The sequence below is a fragment of the Siphateles boraxobius genome, unplaced genomic scaffold (genome assembly GCF_051911475.1).
Source record: "Siphateles boraxobius isolate OS27281-9 unplaced genomic scaffold, OSU_SipBor_1 87, whole genome shotgun sequence".
Lineage (NCBI taxonomy): Eukaryota > Metazoa > Chordata > Actinopteri > Cypriniformes > Leuciscidae > Siphateles > Siphateles boraxobius.
Window position 1 is genome coordinate 98,948 of NW_027509216.1, and position 26,507 is coordinate 125,454.

The 26,507-nt window shown below is 44.2% G+C and overlaps 2 long non-coding RNA genes across 2 annotated transcripts; both read right to left on the reverse strand.

Moving 5' to 3' along the window:
- Nucleotides 1-1,892: 1,892 nt before the first annotated feature.
- LOC143731503 (uncharacterized) lies at nt 1,893-25,780 on the reverse strand. Its single transcript, XR_013200780.1, has 3 exons — nt 25,761-25,780; nt 10,415-10,546; nt 1,893-2,015 (listed from the first exon to the last, which is right to left on the reverse strand). It is a non-coding gene; the product is annotated as an uncharacterized LOC143731503 (long non-coding RNA).
- Nucleotides 15,602-17,825, reverse strand: LOC143731506 (uncharacterized). Its single transcript, XR_013200782.1, has 3 exons — nt 17,522-17,825; nt 16,748-16,822; nt 15,602-16,670 (listed from the first exon to the last, which is right to left on the reverse strand). It is a non-coding gene; the product is annotated as an uncharacterized LOC143731506 (long non-coding RNA).
- Nucleotides 25,781-26,507: the final 727 nt, after the last annotated feature.

A 26,507-nucleotide genomic window follows, 5' to 3' on the forward strand; every position in this document is an offset into this window, starting at 1 on the left:
TGCAGTGTCACTGCCCACAAACATTGATGCTAAATAGTAAATAGTGCACTGTAAAATCTAACATTGTCCTTACTAACTATTGTTTAGTTAACTTTACTTAATCTCCGATAATGTGTTGAACTTACTTTAAAAAAATTAGTAATCTGTACTGTTTGCATGCTATGCCTTCATTACTCAGAAAACCCTATTAAACATTACTTGACTGGTTTGAGTACCATTTTGCCAAAGCAAAAAATTTTTTCAAAAAAAACGGCGGGGCAAATGGTTTTTGATTCGGGGCAATTCTTGATAGACTTTTCACTAATTTCTTCCACTTCTGCAGTCATCGTTCTTCTTAGTTGCATACGCTCATTTTCCAGTCATCTTGAATGTTATTGTCAATACAACTAAACATTTTGGGAGAACGTCACATAAGTTGACTTCATAAATTCATGTTGATTTCCTAAAATCAACCTAAAATTTCTCACCATTATTGTGATTAGTGTTCCCTTTGCGCACTTGGAACTTCATTTATATTATTCTGATGCTCTTCCAATTGATGCAGTGATGCAACATGAAATCACAGTTATTTGATTTCAAAGGAAGTGAAGTAATAAATATTATATATATTTATATTTAAATTATTTTCATGTTCTTAATGAATGTATTTATGATGTATAACATAACTATCATGTTTAATAATGATCTTTTTACATTTTAATTGCAAACACTTATGGCATACACTTTTAATTGGGTTGTTATAACCCCTCTATATTTGTTACAATATCTTGCAATTTTGCTTGAGTCAAACACTCACTTCAACATTCAGCATGCAAACCACAACAATGGTCACAAGTTTTTTTTAAATTAATTAGACCATTGCAATTGTATTTGCTGTCTCTTGTCAGTATAATACAAATACAATTTTAATGGTAAAATAAAGCCAGAAATGGTAGAACAAAGCAATTAATTTATTAATGCCGCAATGCACTCTGGGAGTACACTTCCTCAGATCACAGATAGAATTAAGTTGACAAAACTTAAATAGATTAAGAAGAACTTGATGTAGTTAAGTTATGCTTGCTTACTTAAATTAAGGCAACGAGTTTGCACAATTTAATTAATTAAACTGAACTAATTAGTTTTTAGTGTGCTAACTACCTGAAATAGTAGTGGAATGTCACTTACTGGAAAAATGGAGCGTAGTACTCCTACAGTGTCAGTTAGTGCAGATTATAGCAGAGCAACCCATTTTATGCACGATATTTCAATACAAATGTTCAGAAAGGATACAGAGGTGGTATGATGTGTTGTGCCAGATGTCAAATTTCAGGAATTCCACAGCCCGTTATCAGCTGTCAATCAAGCTGTCAGTCAAAGTTAACCACACCCTTATTTGTCATACATTTTATATCTAAATACGATCTAAACTGATGAGTTAGAAAAAAATTCACCCCCCTCACAGTTGTCAGGCACTCGGAACCTATCGAAAAATACAATAAAAGTCCATGGGACCAACCTGTAAAAACATGAATTTATGCTGTGAAAACGGACATTTTAACATGTGGTCTATGGACATTTGCTCCCTTTTGGGACCTGCCCCTAGTGGATTTTCGATGCATTGCAGTTTTTCGCACTTTCGGGTAGGCTTTATTTTTCAGATTATAATGTTGCCACTTGATCAGGACACACTGATGTGTGTGTGTGTGTGTGTGTGTGTGTGTGTGTGTGTGTGTGTGTGTGTGTGTGTGTGTGTGTGTGTGTGTGTGTGTGTGTGTGTGTGTCAGCCCTGTACATGGTCGTATGCTTGTGATGAGACTGAAATGAAGGATAGAAACATTAGAGAATCATGTTAATGAAAGATTAAATATGAAAACAGAAGAATGATGTGTTGAGAGTTGATTTACTCCTGGAGTGTCACAGACAATCTCATGACGGAGATTCACACAGCGAGACGTGACGAGACGATCACATGAGACTGATGATGCAGGATAGATCAGTCTGTGTGGATTATCTGGATCTGCTACACACTGATCCTGAACATATGAAAGACAATCAAATAATGTGTGTGTGTGTGTGTGTGTGTGTGTGTGTGTGTGTGTGTGTGTGTGTGTGTGTGTGTGTGTGTGTGTGTTTTTCAGGTGTTCCCTAACGCTGTGTGGACAAAATGTGGCCAAAAGAGTAACACATAAAATATGGTCACCATATTTTGGTATATTTTTTACCAATTGGTTTTGACGCCTGATTGTTCCCTGAATACAGAGGAATAAACATCTTATTCTGTGGATCTTACAGCCCCGTTCAGTGTAGAGGTGTCAAATTGATCACATTTTGGGGTAACCTTGACGTTGATTTAGATATTTTTTCAAAAAAATATCAGTGGTATTGTGTCTGCTATTTCATAAAGAAACATTTTTGCAGCACTGCAACAACACTGAGTGTGCAGAGGTTACCATACATTGTTTTTGTTTTTAACATCAGGTGACCATTTAATGAGTGAATTTTCAATTTTGGGTAAAATATCCTTGTAGCTTGAAAAGTTAAGTGTGATGTGGGGAACATATGATCATTCTGTGTCTTCTGTCCCTCATTATGACCTTGTGGATTGTCCATTTACAGCTGCTATTACAGTTTCTTTTTTTTTCTTTTTTTTTACAGTTGCTAGGACACATCTCTCAAAACTTTGGTAATTTTTTCAAAACTGTTCACTCAGTATTCATAATCAACCTTAAAGGGTTAGTTCACCCAAAAATGAAAATTATGTCATTAATGACTCACCCTCATGTCGTTCCAAGCACCTAAGACCTCCGTTCATCTTCGGAACACAGTTTAAGATATTTTAGATTCAGTCCGAGAGCTTTTTGTCCCTCCATTGAAAATCTATGTATGCTATATAGTCCTTGTCCAGAAAGGCATTAAAGACATCATCAAAGTAGTCCATGTGACCTCAGTGGGTTAGTTAGAATTTTTTGAAGCATCAAAAATACATTTTGATCCAAAAATAACAAAAACAACGACTTTATTCAGCATTGTATTCTCTTCCGGTTCTGTTGTCAGTCCGCGTTAGGCCAGGGAAGTCACTGCTGTTCCTACAGGACCACTGGGAAAGCGTTCCCCGTACATTGGAAGGAAGGGACGCTGCGGAAGCCACATCCAACCTAGAGGGAGGTAACGTGGAGAATACACATATGAACTGGGCGGAAACCGGGCAGTCGAACATATGGAATGTCACTGGGGTGGCTCCAGCCTAAGACGGGGGAGACACACCAGACAGTGACGGCAGAGAGACTCTGCCGAGGGAAGACACGAGCTCGCCGCAGGGAGCTGTATCAAGGAAGAATACACATATGGGATTGCCTTAGGGACTGCAACATATGGACCCAGCCTAACACAGGTTCCACACTGCTTACGAGTGGTAGGCCTAACACCAGACGTTACGCACGTCCGACGTCGGAGGGGTGTGGAGGAACTCAACAGGGTTCAATTTTAAGGGAACTCAACTGGAGTAGAAAGGCGCACGTATCCAGTCCATAGGAGGGGAATGGCGCAGCAAGCCGACACTTGAACCGGGCTCACGGTGAAACTGGCTTCATGAGAAGGGAGCCCACGGGAAGCAGCGGTTCAACTAGGTGTCGTCCAGCCCCCAACTCTAGAATCTGTTTAGCAAAGCATATCTTCAACGCCCAGGCGGAGCACTTTACACTCATCATAGAGGAGCTCAACACCTAATGGCGCTTTTCCATTACCAGTACCAGCTCGACTCGGCTCGACTCGCCTCGGCTCGCCTCGACTCGGCTCGCTTTTCGCTCCGTTTTCCATTGCAGATAGTACCGCCACAAATAGTACCCGGTAGTCATAGCGACGCCGCAGGAAACTGCCGTGACGTAATCTTATACGCGACACACATCCGCTACCCACACACACAGGACAATGGAGGAAATCGAGTGTATGCTGTTTTTGATCCTCGGGATGTGGCTGTTTCTCACAGCAAGAAGACAAACGTTGTTTCATGAGAGGCTGAGGGCAGCAAAACGAAACACTGCTGAAAAAAACAGGAGAGTTTGGGAATTACTACAGAGTTCAGACTACGAGACGAATCCGGTTGTTCAAAGCCGACGCAAGAGGGTAAGTTATGCTAACATAGCTAACGTTTGCATATGTGTAAATACTATACTATATGCAAAGTATTTAATCAACTTTATAGCTACCAGTATTACGTACTAAAATGTGCATGGTTTATGTGTTTCAGATCTGTTTAGCTTTGCAAAGTCGCCGCGGCAAACCGTCTGTTTGGGCTTTCAACCGAGCTACCGAGTGGTGGGATGTTATTGTTCCTGGTTTCACAAACGCGCAGTGGGTTCAGAACTTCAGAATGTCGGAAGAAACATTCATATATTTGTACAACAAACTGCGTCCAGTGATGGAGAGACAAGACACAAGCTTCGCATTTTTTTTTTTTTTGCATAACCTTTGTGAGAGTCATGGAGAGGACTATGACGATGACTGGGATGCACCTACAGCAGCAGAGCCTGTGGTGCCAGTGGCACAGGGTGTTGAGGAGGAGGGCAGAGATGTACGGGAGGGTCTGATGCGTTATTTTAATTGCTAAATAAATACATTATCATTAAATATGTTGTCTCTGCTGTTTTTCATTAAAGGTTATCACAGTATAAAATCTGAAAATACTTGTTTAAACCCTTGTAAAAAAGCAAACCATCAAAAAAAGACACTGTTTGTAATAAGTTTCAAAAAGGTTTTATTTAAACACGCATACAAATAGAAAAAAATATAATATTAATATAAATTCACACATCCAACTATATACATATGTTACATGTAGTGCAAACATTAAATTAAAATAAACAAAGGGGTTTCAGTCCAGGGGCGGTGGAACAGCATCCCGCCGGTTCAGTGCCTGGACAAGCTGGCTCAGGGTTCCCAGAAAGGCCTGGTTGAAGGACGACATTGCAGCCATCTCCTCTCTCCTTAAAGCCGCTTCTAGTTCTCGGGCATGTGCTGCATCATCGAGTGCCATCTGTAAATGGCGCTCCCGCTGTGCCCGGTTCAATTCCAGCTGCTCGACATCCGATGTCTGCATCTCCCTCAGGACAGTCAGATGCTCCTGTTCCCTCTTTCGTTTCCTCCGTCCTGGCCAAAAAAATAATTACAATGAATGAGTTATAAAGAAAAACGGACAAGTCACGTTTCATTCAAAGGTTGTGTGTGTTGTAAATTGTTCACATGTATTATCATTACAGCTTCTACATAAAAAAAGACAAGCCCACAACTTACTATTACTTATATAGTATATAACGACTTAACATCTGAGCCCAACTATTTTAGTAAATGGCAACTTTAAAATACCATGTGTACAGTATAGGTGTACGTCTGGAAAGTTATAAAAATACTGAACAGGTTTATTAATGAATCCTGCATTCCCATAACTGGGAATGCTTCCTGTTGTTATATGTACGTTTACGTTATATTAATGAGTTATTGATACGATTAATGATATATTAAAAAGTGTGTATAGATTCACAGACAACAGGCTAGAAGAGTTTACTTTTTCTCCAATTATACTAACCGGTTGCCGGTGTCGACGCTGCTGCGGGTCTCGGTGTCGACGCTGCTGATCTTGTTGGTGTCGATGGTGCCGCTGGTTCCGGTGCCGACGTGGCATCAGTGGGAGTCACTGAACCATTCGCGCTCGTCGAAAAGGAATCTAGATAGAAAGATCATACAAAAGTCAACACAATACGAAAATAGCAATGGCAGATAGTTAGCGGTAGCAGCAATAGTTATCTGCGACACAAGTTAACAGTCTTCGATGTTATAAGTGAGCTTCAGCTTTTCAAAAGCCAGCCTACAGAAAACAAAACTCTCAAGCAGAGTGCGCCTACATGATTAATGTAATGTAAATTTTAAACACTTACCATCCTCCATCAGTGACTCCAACAAACTGGTGGCCGAGTCAAGTCCACCCTCCCTCCCGTTGCTCGCCGGTCTATGGCCGTAGATACCGTCCATCTGTTCGTACCACTTCCAGCTTTTTCGGTTTGAACCACTGCGGCCGTTGTGGTCCTTTACAGCTCTGTAGTCACTTTTCAGTTTTTTTAACTTTTCCCTACATTGCTGGAAAGTCCTGTTGTAGCCATGTGTGGACAGCAGTTCGGAGATTTCTTGATAAACCTTTTCGTTCCTCGTTGCCCCATCAAGCTCTCGCTGGATCCTTTCTTCGGCAACCAAACATAGGAAAGTCTGCACCTCCTCGTTTGACCACGGCGTATTCTTCCGAGTTGCCATAATAGTAAGTTTAGTATATCTGGGCAAACTATTTAAAAATGGCGGGGTTATTCTCTGGTTATTCTGGATACTCCGTCTGCCGCGTGCAATGATGACGCAGTGAATAGTGACGATTCTCTCTGACCAATCAGCAGTCGGCATTGTATTACGTCACATTTTAGTATCGCCTTAGCTCGCTTAGAACCTCGCCGGAGGTGGTACGAAAAAAAGTACCCGAAAGCAGGTACAGGTACAACTTTTACACAGTGGAAAACCAAACAAAGGCGAGTCGAGTCGAGCCGAGCCGAGCCAAGGCGAGCTGGTACTGTGTAGTGGAAAAGCGCCATAAGTGGACATGTTGCATCTCGGATTTTTACCGAAATGAAGGCAAGCACTAAGTGCAACTTTGCATGGAAACAGCCTTCCCTCTCTGCTGAGTTCCAACAGATATTTGAAGAGCTGGTCTGAGGTCTATGGCTTGCATTCTGTACACGTCCAAGCGAACGGACAGAGAAGCCAGGGCTGGATCTGCTTGCAGGCTCACCACCTGCTCCTATTATGGGAGAGGTAGGAACCTTGGGCACAATCCGAGCCGGGGTCTCAGCTTGTGAGAGCTAGCCGGCCCAGACTCCAGGCACAATACGTTGACCGAAAGCGAGCAAGTCCCTACCCTCTAGTAGAGACCACGCGAGCAGGAGAACTGATATAACAGAATTTTTAACTCACTGCCTGCAGTGGCTCAGGGGCGGTCTCTGCAGTGCAGTCGCACCAGGGACAAGGCCCAAGAGGATAAAGAGGGACGCAAGGATTTACAAGACCTTGCTCCTCAGGAACCTGACGATCAGAACGTGCTTCTGCACACTTCTGCAACACGATGAGCGTCGTTTAAACACCAAGGCAACATCATTTTGAAGGTGAAGGAAAACAGCCTACTCCAACCCATTTTGCAGGAAAGAGAGCACTGAAGTGATCGAAAGCTTTCAGGATCTCCTCTGGAGAGAAGACGCACTCAACGACTAGGTTCCACTTCTAAAGGCGTAAGCACGCTACCCATTTCTAGGGGGTGCTCGCAGAAGTGATGGTAACTATCACATGTCCCTGTGATAGCCACCTGAACCTCCGCGTTCAAATGTAAGACCGCCCGGAATCTCCGGGGGAAGAACGCGGGTGCCATCGTGCCCCGTCCCTGAAAGAGTTTTCAGGGGAAGTCAGGAAGGCTGTCGATGGGAACGAGGTCTAGTTGGGCCAATAAGGGGCAACTATGAAGACCTGTTCCTCTCCTGACTTAACACGTAGGTGCAAGCGACGGGCGCAAAAAGACAGGAGCGTTGCTCAACACAACATGTGAAGATCACTGGGCTTCAGGAGCATTTTCTGCTCAGCACTTGAGTGTGACAAGTTCACTGAGCTTCAGGAGCATTTCTGCTCAACACTTGAGTGCGAAGAACTTCACTGAGCACCAGGAGCACTTCTGCTCAGCACTGCGTGTGACGAATTCACTGAGCTTCAGGAGCATTTCTGCTCAACACCTGAGTGTGATGAACTCACTGAGCTACAGGAGCATTGCTGCTCAACACCTGAGTGCGATGAACTTCACTGAGTTTCAGGAGCAATTCTGCTCAACATGAAGTGTGATGATTTCACTGACTTGAGCAGGCGCAAGGCGACCATGAGTCGCAGTCACTTTTAGAAGGCTCACTGGGGTTAAACGCATTTCTGCGGGCCCCTGGGGCAGCTGAGACCCAGTGTTTGTCCAAGGGTAGTCCCCTCGGTTTACACAAACACTGGCGGAAAGATGAAACCGGGGGGGGGGGCAACTGAGCGGCCCCGGAATGGTCATGACCCAGCTGGACCCAGGGGATGGAGTCTCCACTTGCCCTGGCTATAACTGTCGTGAGGCTCGATGGCGGCACAATTGAGTAAAGCGGGAAGAGTGGAACAAAGCGTCCTCAGAAGCTTCTGACTCCAAGGAGGAGGTGACAGGTGAGTTGTGACATGCAAGGGAAGCTTGCGCAACGGTCGCAATGGCTGCAACTACCATATACCCCAGGAGCCTCTGAAAGTTCTTTCAGTGGGACCCTTTCTCACTTCAAACACCAGCTGAACACATTCTCATTGGAGAGACGTGTTAGACCGAGTCCATCTCCAAAACTGAAAAAGAGATACTCAGCCCGTGGGCGAGATTACTCTCTTCCAGTTGACCTGAGGACCCAACGGGCTCTGGAGCACTCAAAGGGAAGGACACTGTACTGATACTCCACCCTAACACGCAACACAGAGGATGGCCTGCGGTGCAGAAGGTAGAGATCTGACGCACATGTCTTTCAGGTCGGAGCTGCAGACCAATCTTGGGCCAAGATGGTCACGACCCACCACCTAGTAGCACGAAGAAAGAGTTTACAACTGGCCTTCGTACCGGCTGGAGGAGCGGCTATATCAAATTCGCCAGCAGGATAAGTCAGGAGCACTGCTCAACACTCGGTGTGATGAATATCACTGAATTTTCAGGAGCACGTCTGCTCAACACCTAATGTGATGATTATCACTGACTTGAGCGGGGTAGCCGAGCCTGAGGTAGGGCAGCAAAGTAGAGAGAGTGGTGTTAGTGTGCTGTGCAACACTTACCTGTCTCCACTAGCGGCAGGGGGCGCGTGAGAAGGCGGATGACCGGGTCCTCGAACGCACCAAGCTGCCTGCTGGCGACCAAGGGGGAGCTGAGGGGTGTAAGGCTATACAGGGTCACACCCGCCAGACTGGCCCTCTTGGGACCCAGGAACAGATGAAATTGCTCTCTCTTTGAAGTGTGGGTACAGCTTGCTCCGCTTTTTTTTTTTTTTTTTTAGGGAGCCAGCGGCGGAACAGACACACACACAAACAGAGGCTCCACCCGGCCCTCACCCGAGGGGAGGGAGTGATCGTGCCACTCCAAGAGCATCTCATCCATACCTGGGCGGCCCGCTCCGGAATGCTTTCGCTGTCGCTTGCCGCCTGGCTTGGCAGCGCCTGGAGCGGGCTGGGCGTCTCTACTGCGGCCGGCTCCATGCTGAGGCCTGGGTGGAGGCTCACCCTCCGATGCTGCAATCGGCGTCCTGTCCTCCAGGGGAGCCCCGAGTGAAACCGCTGGCCCACCCATTACAGATGGACCAGCAGACAACACAGGAGGCTCCAGTGGTTGCAGTGGAAGGGAGGAGTGAGGAGCCCACAGGGAATGGTTACCGGGCGGGACATCCAACACTATCCTCCGGTCACCCATCCCACACAGCACCCGAGGGTGGGGCATGGTAACGGGGACTCGCTCTCCGCGAACGAAGGCGAGTCTCGCCCTCAACACTGCGACAGTCATGTTCCCACAGTGAAAACATGAGCTGTCCACAAAAGCTGTCTCAGCGTGCTGTAAGCCCAAACACGTGACACAACAGTTGTGACCATCAGAGAGAGACAGGGAACGACCGCACCCAGAAACGCACTGGCGGAATGACATCTTGAAAAAGACGCAAACGCACCCGTGTTGCTCTTTCAGAAAATAGGACAGTCATCAGTGCCGGAGCACACAGGGGAATGACCGCGGAAACACTGAACTGAGAACTGAAACAGTGAAGCACTCACTTTTCCGCCCTCTAACCAGCCATCAACACACACAAACATTTAGAAATTTGTTGCTGTTAAAACAGCAGTTGAGAGCTCAAAGCTCGCGATCACCGCTGCACTCGCGCTGTAGAACACCAGCACTGGGAGAGTCTTCCTGAAGAACACCGACACACTCGCTCGTTGTAGACAACAGCACTCTCAGAGACATCAAACGATCGGCTCCGAAGCGAAAGGCAACTAGTGCGTGCATCCACTTCCGTATTTATATCCGCGCCGCGGGGGCGGAGTGTGTGATGCGAATCACGCACGCCAATTACATTGGCTCGTTCAATAGTACTCGAAGAAGACAGGCTCTCTAGCGAGAACCCATTTCATTTCAGTCGACGTCGACTACGTCTGACGTTATCGACTGAAAGGGAACTAGTGTTAATATTAAAAGACACACACACACACTGTATGTCATTTTTGTTTCTTTAAAATGACAGAAACACTAGTGTGTGTGTGTGTGTGTGTGTGTGTGTGTGTGTGTGTGCGCGCGCGTGTGTGTGTGTGTGTGGTTAGTTACCTCTGTATACCAGTTCTGTTCACAGTCTCCATTGAGTGTGTGATTCAGTATAACAGGCAGAATAACGTACACAAACCCCCCAGCGCTCTCAATCTCTCCACATGTCACATTGATGATGTCCATGATTCAAAACTGAAAAAAAACAGTGTTTTCGTAGAACAAACATCAAACCTTAAATATTTATCAAGCATGTAATGATGTCTCTTTAAAGCAAGTCTCATCTTCTATCTTTCAGAAAAAAAAAACATGTTTAGGGTTTCAGCAAAGAATACTTAAATGTGAGTCTGATCCTAAAAACAAAAAAAAGCTGATATATTTCAGATAAACTCAAAATATGGCACACAAATCACATGGATTATTAGGAATCACAAATATCAGATCATCATGTTACATTATTACAGCAGTATTGATGACAAATACAGATTTACAGAGCAGAGTGAGAGGATATTAAAATAAAAATCTAGATTTTAACTGGAATGCACAAACTCAATTATTTGTCTCTTTTCGACACTACTTTCAAACTGTAACTTGTACATAACTACTTCAGTTGAGTAACGTTGACAATAAATTAACAGATTCAAACTGCCCGGATTAATAACTTGTGAGCTAGCCTACAATTGTAAATTTATGATTTTTATTATGAAAAATCAGTGTCGATCCTGACCTCCATGGGGCCCTAAGCAAAATTCTGGGCCCTCTACTTAACCCGTGACGCCGTGAGCTATGTAAACCATTTGCCATTGCCACACAGTCACACCTGACACTTCAGTGCTCCCAATACAATCCTCCCTCCTTTAAACAAAACAGTCAAAGAATAAGTACAACGATATAGTACAGAATGAGGTTCAAACAAACAATATTTATTGAATAGAGTATTTCTATAGAATATTGGCTGATGATCCAGCATCTCCTCTACTGACAAACTTAGGCATAGCACCTGCAAATTATAGATTACTCATTTTATAACCTGCATCAGACCCATACAAACTGGCTGCATCAGACCCAATTTCCTTTTATACATTTTCAAATATAAAATACTATTTATACTATGGCTTGGCTCTTGTAATATTTAACTAATGAACTAGTGATACAGATATAAATATCCCTGTGAATGATGACATCATTGATATCAAAAATTAACTTTTGTACAAGTGAACATGTAATTCCTGATATCAAAAATAGACATTGGTAGATAAAAATGTAACTAAGGGGCCCTACTAGTAAAAATAATCAAGAATTCAAATATTTGCATTGCAAATATTTGATATCAAAAATGCATAAACTGTAAATTAATAAAAGGTAAAATGGCTTGCCATAGCATGTTAAAGGTTTTTTTTTATTATGCATGTTGAAGCAATTCTTGATTTATGATTAATATTTACTGAGGGATGTGCATCCATATTGACCAGTATGTCCAGCTAGCTAATCAACATTTAAAATTCAATATAGTCTATAAATCTATAGTCAAATTGTTAATACATTGCTTTCCATCTTGTATAATTAGTGCAGTTGTTTAGAGTTTTTAACTACACATTGACTGAGACTAGATAATCAGTGTCTTGTTTTAAAAGTATGTACTGTATAATGTGTACTTTGATGAGGAGTGCCATCATTCACGCCCATATATTGTACAGTATGTCTGGTCTCCACATATATTTCTGCTTGAAAAATGCGCGTTTCATTTCGTGCGCGCGCATATAAACGCATGATAACATGCGACGCGGTTATCTTTTCCGAGCTGCAGTAAACACACACTGTTGCACTTTGTCGTTTATCAAAAACAAACGTAATAAATAAGTGTATTTTACTCTCACTTTTGTCAGGCACAAAGTGATGCAAGAGATGCACTGCCTGCCTGCCCAGCTAGGTTAGCAAGACCGAAAAAACACAGTAGAAATGCACATAAACTTAACTTTACTTTGCTGACATCAAACTTGGAGAGGAGAGAAGTTTACCTGATTGTTTTTCCCGCAATTCACTCTCATGTATATTTTTAATTGTATATACAATTGTTAATGTCTAATTTTGATGATTTTTATTATGAAAAATATTCAATTACTTCAATGTAATGCACTGTAACTTCACTGTATTGCTGCCAAATTCAGTTTACACATCACTGCTGTCCTGATGGTTATACTACAACACTTATTTTGGGGAAAATATATTTTTAATTGTATACACAATTGTAAATTTAAATGTAACTAAAACAGGTGTGCAACATATCGTATAAAACAGATATAATATATGTTGATTTCATATGTTGGTACTATTTTAACAAGTTTTTATTTTCACTGAGCATTGTATTGTTTGTTTGTTTGTTTACAGTTTTATTGCACAAAATTAAAATTTTTTGCAATGTTATTGCACTACATGCATGTTCAACATGTTGACCTCCAGTGTGAGGTAGTTATTTATTTTTATTCAGTTTAGACATTTTCGAGTTGTGAAAAAATAATGTAAAAATGTATTTCTGGTTAAACCGTATACCTGAAAAGGTCGAAGTTTGATGTGTTACAAAAGAGTTGTTGTAAAATTGAATGGTCACAGTTGTGTGGTTTTGAAATATGTGGCAAAGAAAATAAAATGCAAAAACTGCATTACTTCTGAAAAAGTTTATTTTATTTATCTTCCCATTAAAGCTGTAATTTTGAAAATGTTGTGGAAAAGAAAATAAACATAAAAAACTGTTATTTAGCAAGAAAACTGAAATTTTTTTAATTTATTTTTCAAATGAGAAATAAAAGCCCAATGTGACATATACAGGTGCTGGTCATATAATTAGAATATCATCAAAAACTTTATTTATTTCAGTAATTCCATTCAAAAAGTGAAATTTGGATATTATATTCATTCATTACACACAGACTGATATATTTCAAGTGTTCATTCCTTTTAATTTTGATGATTATAACTGACCACTAATGAAAACTATTGAGCTGAAGGCCACTATCAGAGCAAGCTGGGCTCATAACACCTGAGCAGTGCCACAGACTGATCGACTCCATGCCACGCCGCATTGCTGCAGTAATTCAGGCAAAAGGAGACCCAACTAAGTATTGAGTGCTGTACATACTCATACTTTACATGTCCATACTTTTCAGGTGGCCAACATTTCTAAAAATCCTTTTTTTGTATTGGTCTTAAGTAATATTGTAATTTTAGAAGATACTGAATTTGGTATTTTCATTAGTTGTCAGTTTTAATCATCACAATTAAATGAAATAAACATTTGAAATATATCAGTCTGTGTGTAATGAATGAATATAGTATCCAAATTTCACTTTTTGAATGAAATTTACTGAAATAAATCCACTTTTTGATGATATTCTAATTATATGACCAGCACCTGTATGTAACATTAAAAATGTATCATAAACGCCCAATGTCACATATATGTAACATTACAGATCTTTGACAAGATTTGACAATCTTTTGGTTGTATTTAAAAAACAACTGCAGAAACATGTTTTTAGTGGTCCATTTAGTCTGTTTTATATGCACCATAATTTTCCTATAAGGGGAAATTGGTCCGGGTTCTTATGGGTTAGCATATTTTTTATGATTTTTATTTATTAAACAATAAACATATTCAATAACTTCACTGTAATTCACTGTATTGTTGCCAAATTCAGTTTACACATCACTGCTGTCCTGATGGTTAGACTACAACACTTATTTTGGGAAAAATATATTTTTAATTGTATGTACAATTGTAAATGCATAATTTTGATGATTTTTATTATGAAAAATAATAAATAACTTCACTGTAATTCACTGTATTGCTGCCAAATTCAGTTTACACATCACTGCTGTCCAGATAGTTATACTACAACACTTATTTTGGAAAAAGAAAAATTAATTGTATATACAATTGTAAATTTATCATTTTGATGATTTTTTATTATGAAAAATATTCAATTTTAAATTCAACTTTACTCATCTAGAGCAGTTTCCGAAAAGACACATTTACATTTTTATTTACAGCTAAGAGAGAGACTATCTTACCAAAGGAAGACAATTAGCAGTTCCGCATCACAATCCGTACAGCGGCGCTTCCGTAACATGAATCCGTACAGTGACCTTTTGAATCAAATGTACAATGAATCACTTCCAGGTCAAATAAAGTTATATATACCTTTGGAAACTGTGTTTTTTCATATTTGATCTTCTTCACTCATTGTCGAAGTCCACGCCCTTTGAAGACGACATTTCAGCGGTAAGTACAAGGACACCCGAGTGACGTTTAAAAATGGCGGTGGGCGGGGATCTCGCGTAGACTCCGGTGAAGGAGGGAAGAGAGTCAGCGAATGAAATGAATGAAGTTTTGGTCATGTGGTCTATAGTATTGAAGTTAAACGTAATGGTTATTGGTGTTGAACATTTTTAACCTAAAATGTGTGTTATAAGGTTAATAAAACCCCATTTTAAACAGCGGTTTAAAAACTATGTTCACGAGGTCTTGGAAACGACCTGAGGTGACTGAACGCGCCATTTTTCGTAATGAACAATATTTTGCAGATCAGCGATATAAGGACGTTAAAGTCAACCAAAGAGTCAAATCTGAAGTAAATTGTGTCATAATGAAATCTAACTACTATAAGACACCCTGCACGATGAGGTAGGGTGTCCATAAACAAAGTTAAAGCTAGCAGCTTAAGCAGAAGAAACTGCACTTTGACGGGCGCTAGAAACAGCTTTTGCTAAACGCTTTTTTACCGCCCATAGCAGTAATTAATGTAAGTCCCCCAGGACAAATGTAAACATCTTGTTTTTTCAACCCAGTGATCTCAAATATCTAGCTAATGAATACATGAATGAACAGTGTTATACCCATTTTATTAAGTTTATATACATAGTTATAATGTAAACCACCCCAGGAAAAATTTAAACACTTTGCTTCAACCCAGTGATCTCAAATAACTAGCTAATGAATAAATACATAATTAATTAATAAATAAATAACTAGCTAATGAATAAATGAATGAACAGTGTTATACCCATTTTATTAAGTTTATATACATAGTTATAATGTAAACCACCCAGGAAAAATTACACATTTTGCTTCAACCCAGTGATCTCAAATAACTAGATAATGAATAAATGAATGAACAGTGTTATACCCATTTTATTAAGTTTATATACATAGTTATAGTGATCTCAAAGAACTAATGAACAGGCGAATGAATGAACCATATATTCTTTATTTTTTAAAATCAAACAAAACAGAAAACTCAAGTCTTTTGTGTGCGTTTTCAGAAAATGCCAAAACAAAACAAAACGTATAAAAAATGGTCCGAAGAGGACATGAAGGCGGCCCTGGAGGAACTGGAGGCAGGGCAGAGCCTGAGAACGGTGGGGGTCCGCTACGGCATCCCCCACAACACTCTTCAGGACCATCGGCGAGGCCGCTACGCCTACCAGCCCCACCCCAGCCGTGCCCTCCTCCCGGTGGAAGAGGCATCTTTAGTTGCTTATATCATTTGGATGGGCAGGCACGGCTTCCCCGTGACAAGGGCCGTAGCGACGTTGATGGCCACTGCTATTGTCAAGGCCTCAGGACGCCAGACAATGGTGAACTTTGAACATGGGCTGAGCCGTATGTGGTGGTGCCGTTTCCGGGAACGCCACCCGGAGCTGTCGGCCAGGACACCCGACCCCCTGGACCGGCAGAGGGTCTTCGGTGTGACGGTGCCTCGTGTGGAGGCACTCTTCAACATATTGGAGCCCATGTTTGCCGGGAAGAGCTGGCATGATCGTCCTCACCTGGTGTTCAATTGTGATGAAACAGGCTTTGGGGATAAACAAAAAAGCAGGAAGGAGAAGGTGTATGCACAGAGGGGACAAAAACATGTGTATCGCCAAACTGTGGTCACAAGGGAGCACATCAGCGTCCACTGCTGTGCTAGCGCGGCAGGTGTGAGCATCCCCCCCATGATTATATATGGCCAATGCTTGCCCAGTAACAGTTATGCGCTAGATGGCCCCCCCAACGCCCTGTATGCCATCAGTGAGAAGGGCTACATGGATGGGCCCCTGTTCGTGAGGTGGATCGAACATTTTCTGAAGCATGCTCCGGCAGAGCGTCCACTACTGCTAACTTGCGACCAACACGAGACCCATATGTCCAAGGACGTGGTGGACCTCTGTCGGGGCAATGGTGTGGAGGTGGTGTGCCTGCCAAGCCACACTACCCATGCCCTTCAGCCCCTCGATGTGTCCCTCTTCGGGCCACTGAAAGAGGCCTTCACCAAGCTGGCTACAAATATGGGACTGGTTAGAGGAGACCTTGTCCTGGGGAAAAAGCATTTTTCTTCAATATTAAAATTTGCTTACCCAAAGGCGGCCACCGTGGAGAACATAAAGAAGGGGTTCCGGCTGACAGGTTTGTTCCCCCTGAACAGGCACGCACTGGAGGACAGTGATCAGGTACAAACAAAATAACAAAAAATAGACACTGCATAGGCTAAATACAATAGAAACAATGCAAACAATAATAAGATAATATATCTTTATATTATAAAAATAGGCCCAGATATACTAATATCTTTATCTCCTCTAATTTACATTTCAGATGATGATCATCCCTCCAGTGGCAGTCCACCCAGCCCCTCCTGCCACCACCATCACCACGGCCCAGATCCACGCAGCCCCTCCTGCCACCACCATCACCACGGCCCAGATCCACCCAGCCCCTCCTGCCACCACCATCGCCACGGCCCAGATCCACACAGCCCCTCCTGCCACCACCATCGCCACGGCCCAGATCCACCCAGCCCCTCCTGCCACCACCATCACTACGGCCCAGATCCACCCAGCCCCTCCTGCCACCACCATCACCACGGCCCAGATCCACCCAACCCCTCCTGCCACCACCATCGCCACGGCCCAGATCCACACAGCCCCTCCTGCCACCAGCATCGCCAGGGCCCAGATCCACCCAGCCCCTCCTGCCACCACCATCACTACGGCCCAGATCCACCCAGCCCCTCCTGCCACCACCATCACCACGGCCCAGATCCACCCAGCCCCTCCTGCCACCACCATCGCCACGGCTCCTCCCGACAGCATATCAGTGCCAGTTGTTGCTGGCTGTGTAGAGTGCCCCACCTGCCATCGGCCACCAAATCCTTTGATCGCGGCTGGAATTATCCCGGCGGGGCTCGCCCACATCCTGGTCCCGCCACGCTTTGACCAATCGGCCCGGAGGAGGCGGCGGCAGCAGGTTCCTGCTGGAGCACGCTGCATTACCAGTGACGAGTTTGCATCTCACCAAGCTGAGAAGGAGAGGGAAGAGAGGGAGAAGCAGGAGGCGAAGAGAAGGAGGATGGAGGAAGTCAAGGAAAGGAAAGCATTGATGGAGGAAGAGAAGAAGAGGAAGCAGAGAGAGAGGGAGAAGGCGCAGAGAGAGAGGGTGAAGGAGCAGAGAGAGAGACAGAAGCAGAGGGAGAGGCAACAAGAGAGAGAAAGAATACGGAGAGAGAGGGAGCAGGAGTGGCTCCAAAATGACATCTGTGCAGCTTGCAAGCAGCCAAGCCCCCCAGGAACGGCAACAGAGACAGTGGAGTGGGTGCAATGTGAAAATTGCACCCTCTGGTACCACACTGAGTGTGTCACTAATGTGGTACCAGAGGAGGCATGGCTGTGCAGGGAGTGTGACATGAGTCGCAATCCACAAATATGCTTATAAATAGTTTTGGTATTATTATTGTATATATTATTATTGATATATTATTGTATATATCAATTACATGTTCTATTTTATATTGCTATATTTACTGCATTCTTTGTTTATTTGTTTTAATAAATATGTCTATGTTCCTAAAACATTTATCAAAAGTGCATCAGTGTTTTCTTGTAGCACACAGTTTCCTAAAACCTAAAGCCATGTTTGATACAGTGACCGTTATTGACCTCAGTGATTAAAAAAAAAGTAGCATACTGAAACTAAATGATGATCTAAATGAAGGACTTTTGGTGGAGGATACAAGCTTTCATAATACACACAGCCTATCAAATAATGAACAGCAGAAGCTAAGAAGCTTATCAAATAAAACATTAGCAGCTAGCTGCTACCTACACACCGTTGAAAACACGTGAAGTTTATACTGAAACTAAATATACATCCAAATCGGTTATTTCGGCCTGACAACAGATAATATACATAGCATATAAAGTAACAAACAGCAAAAGTTAAGGTAATTCACATAAATTTATATATAAACGATACCTTCACGTCGTCGAAATCATGATGGCCCGTTGTACGGTTTCATGTTACGCTCCCAACAATGACTGTACGGAATCTTGTGACGCGTAACATAGTTCCCCACCCAGCGCCGCCTCAGCAAATCGCCATTTATGAGCATTTCATAGGCCAAAAATGAACCAATCAAAGCTAAGAAACGAAGATAAGACCCTCCCCCAGTAAATGACATATCAAAAGTTCATTGGTCTAATCCGTTAAGGGTTGCTCTGACGTTTTTACGTGCCCGGAAGCGAGTTTTCGTGTACGGATTGTGATGCGGAACTGCTACCGGTATTCTTCAGCAATGCTTGCATCGGAAACAAAAGGAGGGACATTTGACAATTAATATTTCTGGAAAAGGTACATGTGTAAGCGCATCATTAATAATCACGACTCCCGATTGAGCAACCTCATTAGCTTTTTCGTTTAAAAATAAAACAATCGCGTTGTTCATTTTAGATGCAGGAACAATAGCGTTGTGTAACCAACTAACGTTACTATATTACCAACCGCTAAAGCACATCATTCCTCTACACTGAATTTACACAGAATCTTATTTCCATGACGCGAGTTAGACCCTCACTACTCCTGAAGCAGCCATGCCTCCCGGCAAAAAACAAGCCCACAACTTTCCCTAAAGAAAACTACTCCTCTACACAAAATAACACACAAAAAACTGTCACGGTATACAAGTTCATTGCTTCCTTCTCGTCTCGTGTTTATGTTGTTGTATGAAAGCACGTGTGTAGTGGGCGTGAATGAGTGTCATTCCTTGATCCGCTCCAGCTGATCGTCATCACATCACCAGCTGCAGCCGATCTCATCTCACCATATATTCTCACAGTTCTCTCATCTCCTTTGTCAGATCGTTGGATGTTGTCTCTTGGATGTTGTCTCTCCGTGTGGTGTTCCTGTTGGATTCGTTGGATGTTTGTCTCTCCGTGTGGTGTTCCTGTTGGATTCGTCGTCGTCTCTTCGTTGGATTGTCGTTTGGGTTTCCACTGCACTTCACGGGTTCGTCTTCGACCATCGAGGTCCCTGCGTCATCAGTCCACACCCGTGTTCCTGTCTAGCTTTTCACTGTTCAATAAAGAACTGAGTTTGACCTGCGATTGCTTCCGTCCTGTTTTTGACAACCATGACAGAACGATCTGACCGTGCTATGGAAGCAGCAGGTTCGCCGACCTCGTTGGAGGAATTCCTTCAGCACAGCGCGAGAAGAATGGATTCTCAGGAGAGGAATCTAGGGGACACGGGTCGTGCGGTACAAGCTTTGGTGACGCAGGTGTCCGAGCTCACCCAGCAGATCCAACTACTTCGTGCTCCCGCTGCGCCACCCACACCAGCTGTTCCCCCCACACCACCAGAGATCGCTACGACATCAGAGCCACGGCTACCTGTTCCGGAATCATACGCTGGTGAGTCTGCTTACTGCAGAGCATTTCTGACACGTTGTGCCATGCATTTTGCACTGCAACCGAGAACTTTCAATAATGAGCCAGCCAAGGTGGCATTTGTCATTACTTTGTTGACCGGAAAGGCGGCGTTATGGGGGACAGCGGTGTGGGAAAATCAAGACCCTTGCTGTGCCTCGTTCCAGGCACTCTCCTCAGAGATGAGACGGGTGTTCGATCGGGCCGTCGCGGGGAGAGAGGCTGCCAGGGTGTTGGCCGACCTCCGTCAGGGTGACAGGTCGGTCTCGGACTATTCGATCGAGTTCCGCACCCTGGCGGCCGAAAGCCAGTGGAACGAGGCGGCGCAGTGGGACATGTTCCTGCATGGGTTGGCTGACCGCGTCCAGAGGGAGATCTACGCCCTGGACCTCCCCACGACGCTGAATGGACTCGTCGAGCTCGCTCTGAGGGTGGACGCTCGCATCACCAGAGTCGGGGGAAGAACACCGTCCATTTGGTCTCCAGCTGGAGCAGAGGGTCAACGGTCCAGTGGCAGGGACGTGGTCAGCCCAGTCTTCGATCACGAACCCATGAAGGTGGGTCGAGCTCGGCTTTCCCGGGAGGAGAGGGAAAGGCGGAGGTCCCAGGGCCTCTGCCTATACTGTGGAGGTTCGGGACACTTTGCCTACAACTGCCCGGTAAAAGGCCAAGCCTGATAGTAAGTATGAGGCTACTATCGGGTGGGATCTCCGCCGAGAAGACCTCATCCACATCTCCCCTTCTTCCGGTAAGACTGAGATGGTCAATTCACCAGCACGACTGTCAAGCACTTCTGGACTCCGGGGCTGAGGGTAATTTTATGGACAGTACTTTTGCACATAGACTTCAGATTCCCCTTAAACCACTCACACAGAGAATTGCAGTACACGCATTAAATGGTCAAGAACTTCCCATCATCTCGCTCATCACCGAAAACATCACACTCATCACCTCAGGCAATCACTCAGAAACTATTTTTTTTTATATACTGGATTCCCCCCTGGCACCTGTAGTTCTTGGACACCCCTGGCTCATTCATCACAACCCTCGTGTGGACTGGCAGCAAAGAGCTATTCTGGAGTGGAGCAAGGAATGTCATAAGTCTTGTCTGATGTCTGCTTGTCCGTCTGTGCCTGTTTTTGTGTTACAGGAGGAGGCAGGGGACTTGTCTAATGTGCCCGAGGAGTACCACGATCTGAAGGAAGTGTTCAGTAAGTCTCGGGCTGCTTCTCTTCCTCCGCATCGTCCCTATGACTGTGCCATAGATTTACTGCCAGGTAAGTCTCCGCCTAAGGGCAAGTTATATTCGCTTTCCAATCCGGAGAGGGAGGCTATGGAGAAATATATTTCTGATTCTCTGGCAACCAGTTTCATCCGTCCTTCCTCTTCTCCGGCGGGGGCGGGGTTCTTTTTTGTGGGAAAGAAGGACGGGTCTCTGCGACCTTGTATTGACTACCGGGGGCTGAATAACATCACGGTAAAGAATACTTATCCTTTGCCGTTAATGTCTTCAGCCTTCGAGAGGTTGCAGGGAGCGTCCGTTTTCACGAAATTGGACTTGCGTAACGCTTATCATCTGGTTCGCATTAGGGAGGGGGATGAATGGAAGACTGCCTTTAACACCCCCAGGGGGCACTTTGAATACTTGGTCATGCCTTTCGGGCTGTCCAACTCCCCAGCAGTCTTCCAGGCACTAGTCAATGACGTGTTGCGAGACATGATAGATCAGTTCATATATGTTTACCTGGATGACATATTGATATTTTCCTCGTCTCTCCAGGAACATGTGCAACACGTTCGACGAGTGCTTCAGAGGTTGCTAGAGAATGGGCTTTTTGTCAAGGCGGAGAAATGCGATTTTCATGCACAGTCTGTTCCTTTTCTAGGATACATCATTTCGTCTGAGGGGATGCGTGTGGACCCTGAGAAGGTTAAGGCTGTGGTAGAGTGGCCAAGTCCAGATTCCCGTAAGGCCCTGCAGAGGTTTCTGGGGTTCGCCAACTTCTATCGGCGTTTCATTCGCAACTTCAGCCAACTAGCCGCACCTCTGACTGCCTTGACCTCCCCCAGAACTCCGTTCAGGTGGTCAGATACAGCCGAGGCTGTGTTTGCCAAACTCAAGAGCCGCTTTGTTTCAGCTCCCATCCTCGTTGCCCCTGATTCTTCACGTCAGTTCGTGGTGGAGGTCGACGCATCAGAGGTGGGGGTAGGAGCAGTCCTGTCCCAGCGTTCGCCCGCAGACGATAAGATGCATCCTTGCGCGTTTTTTTCCCATCGTTTATCCCCAGCCGAACGCAATTACGACATTGGTAACAGGGAGTTGTTGGCAGTCAAGTTAGCGTTGGAGGAATGGCGTCATTGGTTAGAAGGTGCGGGGGTTCCTTTTATCGTCTGGACCGGTGGGCACTTTTTTTCGGTCGTTTTGATTTTTCTCTCTCGTACCGCCCGGGTTCTAAGAACATCAAACCCGACTCTTTATCTCGCATTTTTGATCGTTCCGAACGCCCGTCTACTCCCGAGTGCATTTTACCGGAAACCCTATTTGTTTCCACACTCGTATGGGAGATCGAATCGAAGGTCAAGACGGCCTTAGAAGGGGTAATGCCTCCGCCCGCTTGCCCACCGAATCGCTTATTTGTGCCGGAGGGATTACGGTCCGACGTTATACAGTGGGGTCATTGCTCCAACGTGGCTTGGAGTTAATCCAGGAGTTAATCGTACTAAGTTTTTAGTCAAGCAACGATTTTGGTGGCCACTTATGGCTCGTGACATCCACAGTTTTGTTTTGGCTTGCTCGGTCTGTGCCACTGGTAAGACTTCCAATCGTCCGCCTGATGGGCTCCTTCAACCGCTGCCTGTCCCTTCGAGACCCTGGTCCCATATCGCTCTAGATTTTGTCACCGCCCTCCCGCCCTCCCAGGGCAACACAGTCGTTTTGACTGTGGTGGACCGGTTCTCGAAGGCGGCTCATTTCATTCCCTTACCCAAATTACCCTCAGCTAAGGAGACAGCGTTGACAGTCATTGACCACGTCTTTCGCTTACATGGCCTCCCGATGGACGTGGTCTCTGACAGAGGACCCCAGTTTGTGTCCAAATTTTGGCAAGAATTTTGTAAGTTACTGGGGGCGACGGTTAGTCTGTCCTCAGGGTTCCACCCCCAGAGCAATGGTCAGACCGAGAGAGCCAACCAAGATCTGGAAAGGGTGTTGCGATGTTTGGTTTCTAAGAATCCTTCCTCTTGGAGTCAACAGATTTCCATGGTGGAGTACGCCCACAATACGTTACCAGTGTCGGCTACGGGCCTATCTCCGTTTGAGTGTAGTTTAGGTTACCAGCCACCTATTTTTCCTAGTCTGGAATCCGAGGTCGCGGTCCCCTCCGCTCACGCCTTAATCCAGAGGTGTCACCTAGGGCTGCAACTAACGATTATTTTGATAATCGATTAATCGGACGATTATTTTTTCGATTAATCGATTAATCGGATAGAAATTAAATTAGATTTTTTTTTATTATTATAACTAAATAAAACCGTAAATCAGGGTATTTATGTGTAAAAGTGTACTTTAAAAAGTGCAAAAGCCACACATTGAGTTTTACTAATATCAATATTTGCATTTTTTTTAATGATAATTGCTGTTGGCAAGTTGGCAAACATGATTATTGTTAAAAAAATGATATCCAACATATTATGTTTTAACACAACTTTTGTTAAAACAAATTTACACAGACATGTTGTTCAGATGTGATTATCTGAACTAAAAACAAACTAAAAACATCTAAAATATATAATTCATTTAATTTTTATTTAAAATTAATTATATATAAGGAATATAAGGATAAAGAATATAATATATATTATATATATAATATATAAAAGAATATAATATAAGGATAAATTGATTAAATAAATATAGAAAGACTGAAAACAATTGTGTGAACGTAGAGCCGCAGTAGATCGCGTTTGAAAAACAATTAAAACTTAGTAGACAAATGCTATAAAAAGAGAACGGAATGGAGGTAACGTTACCCAGCCAGCTAACAGGCTTGAGTAAAGGACAGGAGAAATTATGCATTAGTGCACAAGCATTCGCTGAAAACCACTGAGTACAGTGACTAAAAAACAATATTTTACTGCTGCTGTTATTAACTGCCTTTGTATTTAATGCTTCACTTTGTAAACACCGTTTTAATTTAACCTATTTCTGCGGTAGCGCTATTTTAATCCATCACTTACGTTGCGAGCGAACTGATTGCACAACCTGATGCTCGAGACAAAATACAGACATCCCGGAAGTCCCGGGAGTCTCCCGCATATTGATTGCGGCTCCCTGATGCCCGCGAATTAGTTCAAACTCCCGAAATCTAGAGCGCGCAAGCAAGAACGCGCGTGCGAGACAGAAGAGACTGCTCCAAAGTACCGTGTAGCGCGCGCTCGGCAGAGCGCCTGAGGGAGAGAGACCTTGCGTGTGTGTGCGTACCAGTAAACGCTCCCCGTGACGTAAGCAGACCAACTAATCGATAATGACATTCGTTGACAACGATTTTCATAATCGATTATAATCGATTTTATCGATTAGTTGTTGCAGCCCTAGTGTCACCGCACTTGGACTAGAGCCCGTGAGGCTCTACTCCAAGTGGGGGCGCGCACCAAGGCTAAGGCCGATCGCCACCGGTCAAAGCCTCCCGTATACGTCGTTGGTCAAAAAGTGTGGCTTTCAACTAAGAACATTCCTCTCCGATCCGTCTCTAATAAGCTTGCCCCCAAATTCATTGGCCCGTTCACTGTCACTAAGATCATTAGTCCGGTGACAGTCCGCCTTAGTTTACCTCCAGCGTACAGGAGGGTTCACCCCGTTTTCCATGTTTCAAAAATCAAGCCCGTGTTTCATGCTCGCATTAATCCGCCAGTCCCGGTTCCCCCCCCGCCGCGTCTCGTAGATGGGGAGACCACCTATTCGGTAAATCGCATTCTGGATTCTAGACGGAGGGGACGTGGATTTCAGTACTTGGTGGACTGGGAAGGTTACGGTCCGGAGGAGAGAAGTTGGGTTCCGGCTAGAGACATCCTGGATCACTCTCTGATCGATGATTTCAATCGACAGGTAAGGGAGTCTGGGAACGCCAGGAGGCGTTCCTAGGAGAGGGGGTACTGTCACGGTATACAAGTTCATTGCTTCCTTCTCGTCTCGTGTTTATGTTGTTGTATGAAAGCACGTGTGTAGTGGGCGTGAATGAGTGTCATTCCTTGATCCGCTCCAGCTGATCGTCATCACATCACCAGCTGCAGCCGATCTCATCTCACCATATATTCTCACAGTTCTCTCATCTCCTTTGTCAGATCGTTGGATGTTGTCTCTTGGATGTTGTCTCTCCGTGTGGTGTTCCTGTTGGATTCGTTGGATGTTTGTCTCTCCGTGTGGTGTTCCTGTTGGATTCGTCGTCGTCTCTTCGTTGGATTGTCGTTTGGGTTTCCACTGCACTTCACGGGTTCGTCTTCGACCATCGAGGTCCCTGCGTCATCAGTCCACACCCGTGTTCCTGTCTAGCTTTTCACTGTTCAATAAAGAACTGAGTTTGACCTGCGATTGCTTCCGTCCTGTTTTTGACAACCATGACAAAAACATAAACAAACAAACTAAAGAAAAGTTAGAAATCAGACTCAGACTCACCACACGCTCTTCTCACTCACTCCGCAAACAGTCGCACATACGCAGAGAAGCAAACAGAGAGAGAGAGAGAGAGAGAGAGAGAGAGAGAGAGAGAGAGAGAGAGAGAGTGAGAGAGAGAGAGAGAGAGAGTGAGAGAGTGAGAGAGAGAGAGAGAGAGAGAGTGAGAGAGAGAGAGAGAGAGAGAGAAGAGTGGCTCTTAAAAGAGCCGTTGGTTTCTTATAAAGATAGACAGCTCGGCCTTCATCCTCCCGTCGCGCCGACAACTGGTGACATCATCGGCAGTGCGTGCCCACCAATGAGTGTAAGTTGTCTTGTGCGCTTATGTTATAATTAACCTAATAAGCTGCTAGGAGCATCCATTCCGGCTGTAGCGGGTGACAGTTGATTGTGGCGACGGCACCTTTACCACGAGTGGACGTGGTTTCAGCGCAGCCAGCGGACACGCCCCCAGCGTTTGAGAGCAGAGGCTACTGCTCATTTTTTCAAGATTTTGATAGCTTATTTTATGTACTTGCCGGCTTTTTTTATCATTCAAATTTGGCTGGGTGTCTAATAACACATTTTTCTGTGATATGACAAACTCAGAACACATACTTCATTTTGACTTTACAGGGACTTTAAAGCACACTCAGTAAACGAGTTGTAACGTTAAACAGGGTTCCCGCAGATTATCTTAAATTAGATTTTTAAAATATAAGGCCATAAAATTCTTATAAAGTCTTATTTTTACCTATAAAAGGTCTTCAA